Source organism: Giraffa tippelskirchi, chromosome 5 (assembly GCF_054371585.1).
Source record: "Giraffa tippelskirchi isolate mGirTip1 chromosome 5, T2T-mGirTip1v1.2.pri, whole genome shotgun sequence".
Lineage (NCBI taxonomy): Eukaryota > Metazoa > Chordata > Mammalia > Artiodactyla > Giraffidae > Giraffa > Giraffa tippelskirchi.
The window spans coordinates 110,939,906-110,957,466 of record NC_137279.1 but is presented as its reverse complement, the minus strand read 5'-3'; the positions used below and the strand labels follow the sequence as shown (position 1 = coordinate 110,957,466).

Below are 17,561 nucleotides of genomic sequence, written 5' to 3'. Positions count from 1 at the left end.
ACCATATGACCCAGCAATTCTCTTCTAGGTATATACCCAAGAGAATTGTAAACAGGTTCACATAAAAACTTGCACATTGTGTTCATGAAATTATTGATCATAATAGCCAAAAAGTGGAAGCAACTCATCCATTGAATGTATAAACAAAATGTGGTGTAGCCATACAATGGAGTATTCAGCTATAGAAAGAAATGGAGTACTGATACATGCTACAACATGGATGAACCTTGAAAAACATTTTAAGTGAGAGAAGCCAGACACAAAAGGTCACATATTTCTGTTATTTCATAACTCCAAGAATAGTCAAATCCATAGAGACAGAAAGTAGATTAATGGTTGCCAGAAACTAGGGGTAGGGAATGGGAGAGTAAGTAAATAATGGACATGGGGGTTTTCTTTTTAGAGTGGTGAAAGTGTTCTGGAATTAGATAGTGGTGAATCATTGTACAACCTGGTGAATGTAATTTAAACTATTTTATAGTATGTGAGTTATATCTCGACAATAGAAAACATAACTGAAGACTTAAGTAGTTTTTGTAAAAGAAGTAATGAGAGGTTCGATAAAGAAGACTATAGGCCTGAGTTACTGGATATAACTTTGAAGTTGGGACTTGAAATACACCCCACGGGGCTTGGAGGATTTGGATAGAAAAAGGAAGTGGGTATGTTATAACACCATGAGGGATATAAGCTAGGGTTTATATCTGTTACACAGAAGAGGAAGCAGCGGCAAGACTAATAGAGAAAGACAAACTGAGTCTCTTATTTTCATGGGGCTTCTGAAAGTGCATATTTAACTGATTTGGGATCATGCTTTATGTTGTCATTTTCATGGAATAAATTGTATATTCTTCTAGCCTGAAGCAGACTTTTTCCAGCCAGATAGCTGGAACCTAAGGGCTATCTCCAAGGTACTTTTAACAGGTTACCATAAGGATTTTAATTCTCAATATATGTGGTAAAGAATTTCCCATCTTTTTTGTTTTATTAAGTCATACAGTATTTCTGATTTCTTGCTGATATTCAGAACAAAAATCTTTAATAGTACTCGTCCTCATGTTTGCCACTTTACACTATAAAATTCTTTCATGTATAGTGCCTCCTTTCATCCTTTCACCACACCTATGAGATAAATGGTATCATTCCCATTTTAGAGATGAAAGAGATCATATAATAGAGTGATTAGGAGCCAGGATGGAGGGCACTGGAGTCAGAAAGCCTAGATCCAAATCCTGGTTCTGCCATTTGCTGATTGTGTGTGAATTTTGATAAGTTATTTAACCTCTCTAGGTTACATGTTTTCTCTCGTGTAAAGTGGCGATTATAATATTATAGGATTGTATTTAAATAAGTTGACAAAAGTGAAATTCCTGGAGTCATGCTTGGCATATGGTAAGCCCTCAGAAATGCTGTTATTTATAGCTCAGGAGAGTTGAGTAAGGTTAAGAAGTCCAAAGTCTTTTAGCTGCTCAGTGGTAGAACCAGCACCTAATTACAGTTGTTCTGAATCCAAGTCCTGTTGCCTTTACCAGATTTTATTATATACTTATTTATTTATTGCATATACATTTATAAACTTTCATCTAAATAGAGACCAGATAATAAGCCAGAAACTTCTGACTTTCTTACAGCAGAACTTTCACTCCTAAAGCCAGTCTTTTGCTTTAATTCACCAATGTGCACTTCTTAGTAGTTATAAACCAAATTGTAAAAGGGAAAAATGGCAAAGGAAAATGCAGATTTAACATGATTAACAAAAATTTACTTGAATACGATAAAATAAAAAGTTAAAAGTAAATAACACCTACAGGGAAAACTTGCAGTAATCAAAAGAGTGACTATCCCTAATTAATAAACATAACAGATAGAAAAAATAACTTTTTTCAAAACAAATGAGAACGAATAGGCAGTTCACAAAAGAAAAAAGATGTGACTTGATAAATATTTGGAAAACATTTTAACCTCACTAGTTAATCGAAGAAATTTAAACTAAAAGCAGCATAATGCATCTTGGATGATACAGCTGACAAAATAAGAACATTTAAATTGTGATGAGCAAATTTAAGTTGAAACTTTTAGGGAAAATTATTAGGGAAAAATGGGACTTTTTTTCTTTTTCTGACCATGTGAAGGCTTAGGGGATCTCAGTTCCCTGACCAGGGATCAACACCATAGCCCCTGCAGTGGAAGCTCAGAGTCCAAACCACTGGACCACCAGGGAATTCCCAAGACCCATGTATTCTTGATATGAGAATATAAGTTGATAAAACTATTAATCTCCATGAAGAACCTTCAAAAAGCTCCTAACCTTAAAACTAATAATGATCCATCTGAAAATGTTACCCCAAGAAAAAATGGTAACTCTAGATAAAAATGTATGCACAGATTCATTGCAGTATTATCTATTATAACAGAATGTTTGGACATACGGAACAAAAAAGATAGTTAAATTTTTGTACATTTATTGCAGTATTATTTGATCAGTTCAGTTCAGTTGCTCAGTCGTGTCCGACTCTTTGCAACCCCATGAATCGCAGCACGCCAGGCCTCCCTGTCCATCACCAACTCCCGGAGTTTACCCAAACCCATGTCCATCGAGTCAGTGATGCCATCCAACCATCTCATCCTCTGTCGCCCCCTTCTCCTCCTGCCCCCAATCCTTCCCAGCATCAGGGTCTTTTCCAATGAGTCAACTCTTCGCATGAGGTGGCCAAAGTATTGGAGTTTCAGCTTCAACATCAGTCCTTCCAATGAACACCCAGAACTGATCTCCTTTAGGATGGACTGGTTGGATCTCCTTGCAGTCCAAGGGACTCTCAAGAGTCTTCTTCAATACCACAGTTCAAAAGCATCAATTCTTTGGCGCTCAGCTTTCTTGATAAAGAGTTTTACTAAAAAAAATTTAATGACCTTGGAAAAATAAGATAGCATACTTTTGGGAGGTGGAGGGAGGCAAGATTCAGAATTGCAGCCCTGTACCCTCTAGCGTCAAGCAGTAAACCTAGTCTTGAGAATGGTTCATTCTGGACAAACGTTACTAAGTAGTTCTTAAGTGTTTGACTTACTGAACGTCTACGTACTGTAAGAATAGAACAAATAAAACCCCTTTTGAACCCAAATCCTCTTTCCGTTGTCATAGTGACCACCCTATTTCTCTATTCTTTAAGCAAACACCTCAGAAAAAATCATCTAATGTTATTTCCAGTTTGCCATCTCCCAGTCTTGAATCCAGTCCAGTTTTTGGTCCTGGGTTATTTCACTGAAATGGTTCATCAAGTCTCCAGTGACCTCCAGTGGTCAGTTCTCAATCCTTATCTTACTTGACTTGTCAACAGCATTTAACAGTTGATCAGTTTCTTTTCTTTGAAATATTTTCTTCTCTTTGTTCCAAGAAGCCACATATTTGGCTTTCCGCTTACCTTAATGGCTGTTGCATCTGGTCTTTCTTTGCTGGCACCTCTACCTATGATTTATTTTAACTTAGTATGGTGAATTACATTATTTTTAAATTGTGATAGAATACACATAACATAAAATTTACTACTCTAACCATTTTTAAGTGTATAGTTTAGTGGCACTAAATACATCTACATTTTTGTGAAATTGTTCATCCATCTCCAGAACTTATTTTCATCATCCCAAGCTGAAACTCCATATCTGTTAAACACTAACTCCCGTCTTCCTACCTCTGGCAACCACCATTCTACTCTTTGTCTATGAATTTGATTATTGACTATTGTAGATACTTCATACATGTGGAGTCATACAGTATTTGTCCTTTCGTGACTGGCTTATTTCACTTATTATATCCTCAAAATTGATCCATGTTGTAGCAGGTATCACAGTTTCCTTTTAAAGCTGAATAATAGTCCATTGTATGTACATACAGTTGTTTGTTGTTTAGTTCCTAAGCCGTGTTCGACTTTTGCAACCCCATGGACTGTAGCCCACTAGGCTCCTCTGTCCATGGAATTTCCCAAGCAAGAATACGGGAGTGGGTTGCCATTTCCTTTTCCAGGGGATATTCCTGAACAAGGGATCCAACCCAGGTCTCCTGCATACACAGGCAGATTCTTTACCACTGAGCCACCAGGGAAGCCCCATGAACATACCACATTTTGTTTATCCATTCATCTATTGATGGACACTTGGGTTGTTTGCACTTTTGTCCTATTGTGAATAATACTGCTGTAAACATGAGTATACTACAAATATGTGGTTGAATCCCTGCTTTCAGGTCTCTTAGGTATATACCCAGAAGTGGAATTGCTGGATTATATGGTAATTGTATTTTTAATTTTTTTGAGGCATTGCCATATCTTTTTCCACATTCCCACCAGCAGTGCACAAAGATTCTAATTTCTCCACATCCTCACCAAGATTTGTTTTCTGGTTTCTTCATTTATTTTGTTTTGGTAATAGCCATCCTAATGAATATAAAGTGTTATTTCATTATGGTTTTGATTTACCTTTCCATGAACTAAAGAGCCTTTTGATGAAAATGAAAGAGGAGAGTGAAAAAGTTGGCTTAAAATTCAACATTCAGAAAACTAAGATCATGGCATCTGGTCCCGTCACTTCATGGCAAATAGATGGGGGATCAGTGACAGACTTTATTTTCTTGGGCTCCAAAATCACTGCAGATGGTGACCACAGCCATGAAATTAAAAGACGCTTGCTCCTTGGAAGAAAAGTTATGACCAATCTAGACAGCTTATTTAAAAGCAGAGACATTACTTTGCCAACAAAGGTCAATCTAGTCAAAGCTATGGTTTTTCCAGTAGTCATGTATGGATGTGCGAGTTGGACTATAAAGAAAGCTGAGTGCTGAAGAATTGATGCTTTTGAACTGTGGTGTTGGAGAAGACTCTTGAGAGTCCCTTGGACTACAAGGAGATCCAACCAGTCCATCCTAAAGGAAATCAGTCCTGAATATTCATTGGAAGAACTGATGCTGAAGCTGAAACTCCAGTACTTTGGCCACCTGATGCAAAGAACCAACTAATTTGAAAAGACCCTGATGCTGGGAAAAATTGAATGTGGGAGGAGAAGGGGACGACAGAGGATGAGATGGTTGGATGGCATCACTGACTCAATGGACATGAGTTTGAGTAAACTCCGGGAATTGGTGATGGGCAGGGAGGCCTGACGTGCTGCAGTCCATGGGGTCGCAAAGAGTCGGACATGACTGAGCGACTGCACTGAACTGAACTGAATGATAAGTGATGTTGAGTATCTTTTCATGTACATATTATCCATCCATGTATCATCTTTGAAGAAGTGTCTATTCAAGTCCTTTCCCCATTTTGCTTGGGCTTTTTTTGTTGTTGTTGTTCAGTTTTAGCAGTTTTTATTCTGAATATTAATCCCTTATCAGATATGTGATTTGCAAATACTTTCTTCCATGTAGCCATTTTGCACTGTTGGTTGTGTCTGTTGATGCACAGAAGTTTTAAATTTTGATGTAGTCCAGTTAATCAGTTTTTGCTTTTGTTGCCTGTACTTTTAATGTCATATCCAAAAAATCATTGCCAAATCCAGTGTCATGTAACTTTCCCCTTTATTTTCTTCTAAGAGTTTTATAGTTTCGCTCTTAACTTTAGGTCTTTGATCTATTTTGAATTAATATTCATATATAGTGTAAGGCCAGAGTCCAATTAATTCTTTTGCATGTGAATATCTAGTTTTCCCAATACATATGTTGAAAAGACTGCCTTTTCCTTATTGGGTGGTGTTAATACCTTTGTCAAAATTCATTTGATCATTTATATAAGGGTTTATTTCTAGGCTCATTCTACAAATTTTGATATATTTATTTTCATTTGTTTAGTATTTTCATTCTGTTCTAATTTCCCTTTTGGTTTCTTCCTTGAATCAAGGATTATTTAGAAGTATGTTATAATTTTCGGATATTTGGGGATTTTCTTGATATCTATTATTGATTCCACTCTGGTCAGAAAAAATACTTTGTGTGATTTAAATGTCTTTTAATTTATTGAGACTTATTTATAGTCTAGATTATAGGGTCTGTCTCCACCACCCCACCACCCCCACCCCCCAACTAGCATGTGAGATCCTAGTTCCCCTGACCAGGGGTCAAACTCACCCTGACCCTCTGCATTGCAAGTGCCGAGTCTTAACCACTAGATCACCAGGGAAGTCCCACATGGTCTAGCTATTTAAATGTTCTGTATGCCCTTATAAATAATATATATTTTGTTGTTCATGCAGTGTTGTAAAAGTTATCAGTTAGGTCCAGTTGATTGGCAGTGTTGTTCAGTTCAGCTGTGTCCTTACTGTTTTCTGCTGCTGTATCTGCCAATTACTAATAAAGGGGTGTTAGCTTCTCCAACTATAATGGTAGATTCATCTGTTTTCCATGCTCTTTGGTCAGTTTTTGCCTCATGTATTTTGACACTGTTGTTGGGCACATCCACATTCATTCACTCGTTCATGAAAGTCGCTCAGTTGCGTCCGACTCTGCGACCCCATGGACTATACAGTCCATAGAATTCTCCAGGCCAGAATGCTGGAGTGGTTAGCCTTTCCCTTCTCCAGGGGATCTTCCCAACCCAGGGATCGAACCGAGGTCTCCCGCATTGCAGGCAGGTTCTTTACCAGCTGAGCCACAAGAGAAGCCCTTAAGGACTGTTATATCTTCTTGGAGAATTGACCCCTTTATCATTATGCATACTTATATACATTATACATTCCTCTCTTTATCCCTGGTAATTTTCCTTGCTTTTAAGTCAGCTTTCTCCAAAATTAATATGGCTACTCCGGCTTTCTTTTGATTAGTATTAGCATAGTATATCTTGCTCCACCCCTTTGTTTTTAATCTGTGTTTTTACATTCAAAGTGGATTTCTTGATCCACTCTGACACTTCTTTTTTTTAATTGGTGTATTTAGACTTTTGATTTTTGACTAATGATTTTAATGTGGCTGGATTAATAGCTACCATAGGTATGACTGTTTTCTGTTCATTGCCCTTGTTTCTTTTTTGTCTTCTGCTCTTTTTCTGTTGCCTTCTGGTTTTAATTGAGCATTTTTTATTTCTCTTCTCTTACCATATCAGTTATACTTTTTTTAGTGATTGCCCATGAATTTGAAATATACATTTATAACTAATCCAAGTCCAGTTTCATGTAACATTATACTACCTCACAGATAATACAGGTAAACAGAGTTACTTCCAGTTCCTAAAATCCCTTACAACATTGCTGTCATTCACTTCACTTATCCATCAGCTGTAATCATCTAATTCGTTACTGCTGTTATTTCAAATTGTCTGTTAGATCAGTTAAGAACAAGAAAAATACAAGATTTAATTTTACCTTCATATATTCTTATTTGGTTTCAAGTTTCTGGCTTAAATTATTTCTCTTCTTTTCAAGAACTTCTTTTAACATTTGTTATAGGGAAGAAATATAAAACAACAGATTCCACTGAAATTTTGTTTGAGAAAGTCTGTATTTCTCTGTCATTTGAAGGATAATTTTGCTGGATTTGCAGATTCGTAGCTTTGTGGGGGGTTTTTCTTTCAATGCTTAAACATTTCACTTTATTCTTCTCTTATTTTTGTGTAATTTCTGAAAAGACATCTTGTGTAATTCTCATCCTTGCTCCTCTAGAAGTTCAGTGTTTTCCCCCCTCTGGCTTCTTCAACATTTTCTCTTTGTCTTTGATTTTCTGCAGTTTGAATATATTCCTAGGTGTAGATTTTTTGGTGTTTATCCTGCTTGATGTTCTCTGTTTGGTGTCTGGTATCTTCTGTTTATTCTTTAGTAGCCTTTTTTCTCCTGACTCTTCACTCCTTTTAGCCCTGTATTTAAATGTATCTGGAAGATAACTAATTCTTACCACTTCCGCTGGTCCATGTTGCCATCTTCTGGGTTTCATTTGCCTTCAAATAGTTCTCCCTGCGTTTGCCCTTGATCTCCTCCTTCCTTTCACCACGCAACAGATTAGAGAAATCTGTCTAAAATTTCAGTGGGAACTTGTCATCCTGTGATCTGAACTATCCTCTGACTTCCCTTGTCATACCAAGTAAAAGCCACTGTCCTTACTGTGGCCCGAAAGCCCATATTTAGCTGTTTCATCTCTTACCTTACCTCCTACTAATCCTCTCATCATTGCCCTCCAATTAGGATGTTCTCCTTTCTCTCTAGAAGTTACCAGCCGTCTCAAGACTTTTCCATTTCCTTCAGATGTCCACATGACTCTGTTCTTTACCATTGCGTTTAGGTCTTTACTCGGATATCACTTTTTTCATATTACAAATCTTCATGCCCTATGAACTCCCTGTACCCCCTTTCATGCTTTATTTTTCTCCAGAACAGTTTACCAGCTGACCAATATCTATCAGGAGAGAGCATGGCACAGTGGAGAAAATGGTGTAAAGCCAGTTTGGCTGGAGCATGTAGAGCAAAGAGGAAGCACATTGTGAGATAACACTAGTGTGGGAGTTAGGGACCAAACTGTGCAGGCTCTTGCTGGCCATGTCAGCATATTTTGGCTTTATTCTTAAGGGTGGGGGTAGATCACTAAAGTATCTTAACTGGAGGGATTTGGGAGGAGGGTCACTAACATGATGAAATATGTCTTTTTTGTAAAGATCGTTCTGTCTTCACTGTGGGAGAAGGATTGGAGAGGGGAAAATTGGATGTGAAGGGACTCAATAAGAGGCTATTGCAGTGATCTAGATATAAACTTATGGTAGCTTAATCTACTAGGGTTTTCATGGCCATACAAAAAAGAATGTTTGGAACTGATACTTATCATGAATTCCATTTATAAACCTAGGTGGTCAGCAATTCATAACTCTTAATTGCTAAATTAGGATCTCTCATTTATAGAATCTCCATTTGGTTGCATTACAAGGAAGTAAAATCTCTCACCCAGTGGTACTCTTCTTCAATGTAAAAATTCTAGAAACTATAAATCAATATTTATGTATTTTTTTGTGTATTCTTAGCATTAGACACAAAACACAATATCCCCTGATTAAGTTTAGTTCTTATTTAATGGTCCATTTTTAGACCTGATCGAATTGATTTGTCTCATGAAGCGAGCTTTAAATAATTTTCTTATTATATTCTTCTGACCTCCTCTCATCTCAAATATAAAGAAGTTGGTTAGGACTAAGACTGTCCTCAACAGGAAATTTTAAAGACAAAGGTGTCTGTGCCTGTGTTATTTCTTGTCACAGAGCCAATGCTCTGGCCACAGAAACCTTCAGAGTTTCTGTGAATCAGAAATTCATGACAATCTGGCCATGCTAAGATAGATTTGAAGTTCTTAAAGCAAACAGACGAGTAAACTAGAATCCAAGCAGTGATTTTCTAATGTGGCAGTGTTTTCATCAAACCAAAATGTTGATCCTATGTTTTTACTTTACGAGGGGAAAGCGTTTAACTTCTCCATATTTTATGCATTTTGTACCTACTTAAAATACGTTATTTTGTTTAATTATCAGGAACCAGTATCTTAATCCAGCTTTGTTTCCCTAATAAGGAAATTGTATACTAACAAATAACTTTCCCAGGCTTACACAGGGATCCAGATATGCCAGAGGTTTCTTTTGATCAGGGGTTTTTAGTTTGGGTTCCTTTGTCTCCACTTCTCCCTATGTGCTAACAGTTTTCAGAGAACTGATGACCCTTCAATTCAGTAAAGTTCAGAATCAATTAATTTTATTATGCTGCCTCCTAATCTGGGGTTCCTAATCTGACAGTGCTGTGCACTCTTGTGTTACATTACCTTTCCACAATTCTTTTCCAAATATCAGTAACTCTAATTACAGTAGTAAAGCAGTGATAGTAGTAGTAGTTGTTTTTTAGCCAGGCACTGTGCTAAGTGCTATATATGAATTATCTGACTTGGTGTTCACAACAATGTTGCTGAACTGTGTGTCCCCTTACTTTAAGGCTAACTCTCTCTGTGTCTCAAATTCCAGCCCCATTCTTTGTTCTCCTGACTGGACTCCCTGCTTCAATTTCTCAATCCTTTGTTCCTACCTACACACTTCTCATAGAAGTTAGGAGCTTTTTTTTTAATCTTTTTTTCCCTTGCATTATCTATTGAAAAACCTTAAGTGGCTTTCTGCCTCTGATAGGCAAACTTCAGGTCTTTTATCATGCAGGGTTTTTGGTAGCTTGCTAGCCTAATCACTGTTTAAACCACATCTGTACTCATTCTTTCCCCCTAGCTTTCTCCCAACTGTTCATTGTAAATGCTCAAACCACCTGGACTCTATTAGGCTTTTCATTATCTTGAATCTACACCTTTTTTCGGAGAAGGCAATGGCACCCAACTCCAGTACTCTTGCCTGGAAAATCCCATGGACGGGGGAGCCTAGTAGGCTGCAGTCTATGGGGTCGCTAGGGGTCAGACACGACTGAGCGGCTTCACTTTCACTTTTCACTTTCATGCATTGGAGAAGGAAATGGCAGCCCACTCCAGTATTCTTGCCTGGAGAATCCCAGGGACGGGGGAGCCCGGTGGGCTGCCGTCTATGGGGTCGCACAGAGTCGGACACGACTGAAGCGACTTAGCAGCAGCAGCAGCAACACCTTTTTTCCCACGAAGTTCCATGTCTATAGTGAATTCCTACCCCAACCCCTTCCTCTTTGTTGCCTTCAAAAAGTAAGGCATATAGTAAAAATCTTTCCTTGTCCCCTAATTCCTCAGTTTCCTTCCAGAGGTATTCCATGTGTTTACAAGTTTCTAAGCACATACAAGAGTAGAGGTGAGTTAGCGTTTTAGAGTGTGAATTCGGGATCCAGGCTGCCAAAGTTTGATGTGTGGATTCTCTTACTAGATGTGTGGTTTGGAAAAATTATAGTACTTACCTCATTAAGACTTTTGTGAGGATTTTTCATGGTAGTGCTTGGCACATGGTAAGTTCTCAGTAAATATATGCTATTAATATTGTTTTGTTGTTGTTATGTAACAAAGCAGAATACATTGAAAAGAGAATGGCATTTACTATCAGGATAGGTTTGAATAGAGTTTCCTGTTACTTTTGCACCTAAGTCGTTAACTCAAGTTAAATCTTAGATGGTTTCCTTATCTTTATAGTGGAGAAAATCATATACAGTTTTGATATGGTAAACTAAAAAATATAAAGGAAAGAGCTTTGTACATAATAAAATGCTGTATAGAGGTTAGTTGTTATTGGTCACATCATTTTACTTTCCCTTCTAGGAAAGATCACAACATTTCCGTTGGTTATAAGAAGTGAAGTCTCTATAAAGATTTCAGAAATTTGTGACAGGTATGCTGTTTTACTCTAGAAATTATTTCCTGCCCATGCATGCTAAGTCACTTTAGTCATGTCCGATTCTTTCCAGCCCTATGGACCATAGCTCTCCAGGCTCCTCTGTTCATGGGATTCTCCAGACAAGATATTAGAGTGGGTTGCCATGCCCTCCTCCGGGTGATCTTCCTGACCCATGGATCAAACCCAGGTCTCTTATGTCTCCTGCATTGGCAGACAGATTCTTTACCACTAGCACCACCTGGGAAGCCTCTTTAAATTCATACTTTTTTTTTTTTAATTTGCTATGACTTGCTTTAGTGTTAGTCTTAAATTTTCAGATTATGGTTATGTAATTTATATGGCAATGCCCTTAAGGGAATAACATTAGAGTAGATTATCTCTATTTATGGAAATGTCAAGATTCTGACATCAGGATTCTATAATTGATATACTTAACATAGATTAGCAAAGTTAATTTAGTAAGACTTATCTTTTAAGGAAAAAACTTTTTGGGGCAACATAGAAAGTATTAGTCATTGCCTGTAAAATTATCTTCATGGTTTACAAATGTTTTATTTGCCTGTAATGATAACAGTTGCTGAAGAATATTCATCTAAGTAGATTATACTACATATAAAAAGCAGTCCACTCTGAGGTACTTTATGATGATTTACTCTGTTGCTAAAAGAAGATAGGCATTCACTCTTTTTTTTTAGGCAATATTTTTGGATAGCGTGATAGTCTCCCATATTCTATTTAATAGTGTCATTCCCAGATTCTTAGTAGTCAGTGTTCTAGTCGGAGTTTAGTAAATAGTAGAGCAGGATTCTAGTCAGGCAGTATGGATACTAAATTCAGACTTCTGAACATTTCAGTGTAACGCTGTGAGAAGGAGAATGAGACTATGAACAATGGCTTTGACAAAAAAATGAATAAAAGAACTTTTGGAAATGAAAAATACAAATAAAAATTTTAAATTCAGTAGATAGGTTTAACAATAGATTGAGGAATTCGTGAGCTGGAAGATGACCTGAAAAATAAATTAACCAAACTGCAGAGACACAGATGGACCATATGTAAGAGAAAAAAAAGAGAATTTGAAAATTGAGGCAGAGATTGCTAAATTTCCTTGATTTCTTTTTCCATCTGAGTAATCATTGTATTAGTCGGAAGCTTTGCTCTCCAGCTATAGCTTCCATCTCAGTGCCTTTCTGATAGTGAGGTTTGCCTGTGTGTCGGCTTCAGCAATTTGGATGCAAGTGGAAGTTATGTGTGCATATGTTTTAGCTTGATGGTTTATGCCTATAAGAATAAAGATATGCCATCTCCTTCCTTCTTCTTCCTTCCCATAGACTGGAATGTGGACATGGTGGTGGATTATTTTTAGCTATATGGCACAGGGCAATACTCTAAGGATGACAGAACAACAAGATATAAGAGCTTAGCTCTCTCAGACTGCTAAGCTGCCAAACCAGTCCTGAACTATCCCTTTCTACTGTCATGTGAGAGAGGAAAAAAACTTGAATTTTGTTCAAGCCATAGTAGAGTCTCTTACTGTATCAGCCCAGTCTTGTATTAACCTTGACCAATACAAGAAAAGCATAAGAAGATCTAACAGTTATCAAAGCAGAATACAGATGTGAAGAAAAGTTAAGTAGAGATAGTATCTGAAGTTTATAATTGAAAATTTATAAAATTGCAAAAAGGCATAAATTCAAGAAGTGTATCCTAAACAGGAGAGGAAAAAACAATACCTAAACACGTCATAGTTTAATTTGCACATAATCAGGAATCTTAAAAATAGTCTGAAGGAGAAGACAAATTACCTTCAAAAGATCTACTATTAGACTAGCTTATTAAAAGGAAAAATTGGAACTGAAACCAAAAGAATAACTACGGTGTGCTGAGAATAAATAACTGTTAAAGCTAAAATGTCTTTTAAGAGTGTAGGTACGTAGTTTTCAGAAAAATTAAAACATTTTACCACCAGTAGAGTATCATTAAGAGAAATTCTAAAAGATGCACTTTAGGTAGAAGAAAGAGATCCCTGATGAAGGCTCTGAGATACTCATTGGAAAAGAAGAAAGGCTGAAAATGAAAGAGCCAGGCATTCAATCTAAATTAGAAAAAGGACAGAATAAAGAAAAGAAGGAAATAATAGACATAAAAGTAAATACAAAAGAAATATAAAAGAAGCCAACAATGAAGGATCAACAGAGCCAAAGTTGATTTTTAGAAAAAGACTAATAGAATTAACAGATCTACTAGGATGGATCAAAAGAGAGACCATAATAAAAGAGATGTAACTACAGATGCTACAAAGATTATTATAAACGAAAAATGTATACTTACTAACACATTTTTTTAAGGAATAACTTCAAATGGTAGATTATTGCATTTGTTGCATACTAGTATTAAGCCTTTCAAGACCACTGGTCAAATTTGCCAGAAATTTTACTCCTGAAAAAGTAATATGGTTGGATTAAATATTTTAATCCTTTATCTGAATTCGTAGAGAATGTCGAGGGTACAGTGAATGGAATAATTGTCTCAGTCATAATTTATTAAAAATTTTAGTAAAAATTTGTTTGGGGATAATTGATGGATGAGTTTCTTTTATAATGGTAGTATTTGTGATCCTTTTTAATATGTAAAGAAGGAAGTGTCATTTAGTAAAGAAATGTACTGTGCCAAGTCGCTTCAGTCATGTCCGACCCTTTGTGACCCTGTGAACTGTAGCCACCAGGCTCCTCTGTCCATGGGATTCTCCAGGCAAGAATACTGGAGTGGATTGGCATGCCCTCCTCCGGGGGGTCTTCCTGACCCAGGGATCGAACCCATGTCTCTTATGTCCCCTGTATTGGCAGGCAGATTCTTTACCACTAGCACCACCTGGGAAGCCCTCAAAGAAATGTAAGAACCTGAGAAGCAGTGGAGACCTTGTGCTTTTAAAAGTTTTTTTTTCTTTTAAGTTTTCCATGCCATTTCGAAAAAGTGATGGCACAGTACTGAAAATGATCTATAATTTAGTGTTTTCTTTCTTTCTCTTTTAAAAAAATATTGTCATCAGCCCTGTAGTTCATATTCACACTGTTCAATTGATTTAGACAGTGTACTTAAAGAAGATGCTGACTTATAGGGACAAATTCCTCATTTTCTGGAGGAATAGTAGAAATAGTAGTGGTCAGGGAGCTCACCTCAGTGCCCTGTGATGACCTAGAAGGGGTAGGAGGCTCAGGAGGGAGGGAACACATGTAAGCATATAGCTGATTCTCATTGTTCTACAGCAGAAACCAACACAGCATTTTAAAGCAAGTATACTCCAATTTAAAATATATATACATATATATATATTTATATATATACATGTAAACACACACACAAATAATTAAGTTTAATTCCCAACTTAAAGCAAACTGGAAGCTTTCCCAAACATTAGAATTCTAGCTTCTCTTGAAAATTTGTGAGATGTGATAATATTGGAACTGCATTCCTTTCTGGTGTTGGGGAAAATAAAACCCTAGACAAAAGAAAAGAAGAATTAGTAGTGGTAACCTCTGTGGATAGGCACTTTGAAGCACACCAACACATAACAAAGTCCTAGATTGATAGACATATGCAGGCCTAGAGAGCAGCTGGTACAGATTACAGCAAGCTCCAGGAAGGATTTTGATGGAAGCAGGGGAGAAAAGGGTATGATATTGATAGATTATCTGGCAAGTTTGGGTAGAAAATGTTGGTAGACAATTCCAGAATAAACACACGTTATATGAAAAAGGAAATGTAATCTTAGTATATTATTTTGCTGTGTGTTAAGAGAGCTAGAATTCTCACCTACCATAATAGCAGTATTTGAAACTATCATTTGAAAAAAGGAAATAGGACTGCTTATTGAAAAAGACGTTATGGTTGAGGAAATAGCTGTCCTCAAATATTTGAAGGAGCATAGCCTGGGAGAGGAATTCTCTTTATTCTGTTTAGCATCAGAGGCAGGGGCCCAACACGTAGCCACTACAAAGAAACAGCAATGTAAAATTATCCAGAAATGGAATGTACTCTATTTAGTGAGCATAGAGTTCAAAGGAATAGATGACGGTATCTAGAGATGTTTTTAGAGTGAATTGCCACAAAAGAAATGCTTACTGTAGTTCAGGCATTCTGTTGTTAAATACTGAATTCAGTATTTAAAACAAGAAAAGACAAAGCCAGCTATTAATATAGCATATTAGAAGATTTGCTACATGCAAGATAAGTGTATTGTTTTCTAAGTTTGTCATCATAGTCTTCATAGAATAAACTTTTATGATTTGTGGTTTGCAGAATTAGGATTTAGGAGGATTTCTTTTTATTGGGATTACTGATCTATTTTGTCTTATTCCTGTACTCTTTTCTTGACCTTTCTTTTGTGTTGTTTAGTTTTCATTTTTGTGACTCTGGCACTGGTCAGATTTTCTTTGCTTGTTTTTCCTCTAGTGATTTTTAAGTTATATGTGATTTAGTTGTTGACATTATATTTTTCACACTTTGATTTATATTTTTTCAGTTTATAGAAAAAGAGAGGTTCAGTATCTTTATGCTGTTCCCAAGAAGAGAAAGCCTTTAACATGCCTTCCTTTCTGTCTTCTCCCAAACTAAAAGGTTGAGATAATTGCAGTTTTATTTTCAGATTTTTGTACTTATTTTACAGTAATAATCAAATACTTAGCTATAATTTTTGCTGATATATATTTTTATTATCATTTAGCTCTGATCCTTTACTTTCCATCTTGATTTCTTCTTTGACACATATATTATTTAGGATTGTGTTAACTTAAAAACATTTTGAGATTATATAATTATATTTTTGTATTGGTTCCTAATTTGATTGCATTATGGACAGAATATACTGGAGAAGGAATTGGCGACCCACTCCAGTATTCTTGCCTGGAGAATCCCAGGGACGGGGGAGCCTAGTGGGCTGCCGTCTATGGGGTCGCACAGAGTTGGACACGACTGAAACGATTTAGCAGCAGCAGCAGCAGCAGAATGTACACTTTGTATGATTTCAGTCCTTTGAAATTTGTTTAAACCTGATTTATGGCCCAGCATTGTCTCTAATAAATGATCCATATGCAGTTTAGAAAAATGTGTAATTTGCAGTTGCTGGGTGTGGGGTATGGTGTTTTATATATATCATCTAAATTAAGTTGATTCATTATTTGGTCAAATCCTTAATATATCCTCACTGACTTTATCTTCCTTTTCTCTCAGTTATTGAGTTTGTTAAAATCTAATCCTGATTTTGTGTTTGACTAGTTTTCCCGTTGGTTCTGTCAACTTTTGCTATATATATGTTTTGTCTTGCATTTTAATTTTCATTTTTCTTATTGAATGTGTACTCGTAATTAATGACATTTAGGTTATCCATTATTTTCAGTTTGTCCTTCTGTTCTTTGTTCTTTTGTTTTTTCCTTTCTACCTTCTGTTTTTAGTAGTCAAACCATTCAAAATGTTGTGGCTTAAAACAATAACCGGGCTTCCCAGATAACTCAGTTGGTCAAGAATCCGCCTGCAATGCAAGAGACCCTGGTTTGATTTCTGGGTCAGGAAGATCCACTGGAGAAGGGACAAGCTACCTGCTCCAGTATTCAGTGGCCTTCTCTTGTGGCTCAGCTGGTAAAGAATCTGCCTGCAATGCAGGAGACCTGGGTTTGATTCCTGGGTTGGGAAGATCCCCTGGAGAAGTGAAAGGCTCTCCTCCACTCCAGTATGCAGGCCCAGAGAGTTCTAGTCCACGGAGTCACAAAGAGACACGATGGAGCAACTTTCACTTCAAGACAATAACCATGTATTATCATCCATAGTTTCTTGAGTATGGAATTAGGGAGTGACTCATCTAGGTAGATGTGGCCTAAGGTCTCTCCTCTGAGTGTTGCAGTCGAATGGTGGCTGTCTGGAATTGTCTTCTTTATTGATAGGTCTCACAGCTGGTGCTCCTCTGGCAGCTCTGTCCATCTCTGTGGTTTTTCCAAAGTGGCCACTTCAGGGCAGCCTTTTAGCTCTGGGCCCAAAGGCATGACTTCAAATAGAGATCCAGGAGGAATTTCTGGCACCCTTTCTAGCTTCAGAAGTCATACAACACCACTTCTGCATTATTTTATTTTATTTTTAATTTATTTACTTTTTGGCTGCACTGGGTCTTCATTGCTTTGCATGGGCTTTCTCTAGTTGCGGCAAGCAGGGGTGCTTCTCGTTGTTATGGAGCACAGGCTCTGGGAGTGTGAGCTTCAGTAGTTTTGGCTTGAGGGCTCTAGAGCACAC

The 17,561-nt window shown here is 37.0% G+C and overlaps 1 protein-coding gene across 4 annotated transcripts in view; it reads left to right on the top strand.

Moving 5' to 3' along the window:
* Window positions 1-17,561, top strand: part of RAP1A (RAP1A, member of RAS oncogene family) — a 79,181-nt gene that overhangs the window by 30,490 nt on the left and 31,130 nt on the right. For 2 of the 4 annotated variants that reach the window (XM_081492721.1, XM_081492722.1), the window contains exon 2: window positions 11,207-11,276. The exons of the other annotated variants lie outside the window; for them this stretch is intronic. The gene's annotated coding sequence lies outside the window, so the exon portion shown is untranslated. The remainder of the gene's footprint in view (window positions 1-11,206; window positions 11,277-17,561) is intronic. 4 annotated transcript variants of the gene reach the window in all.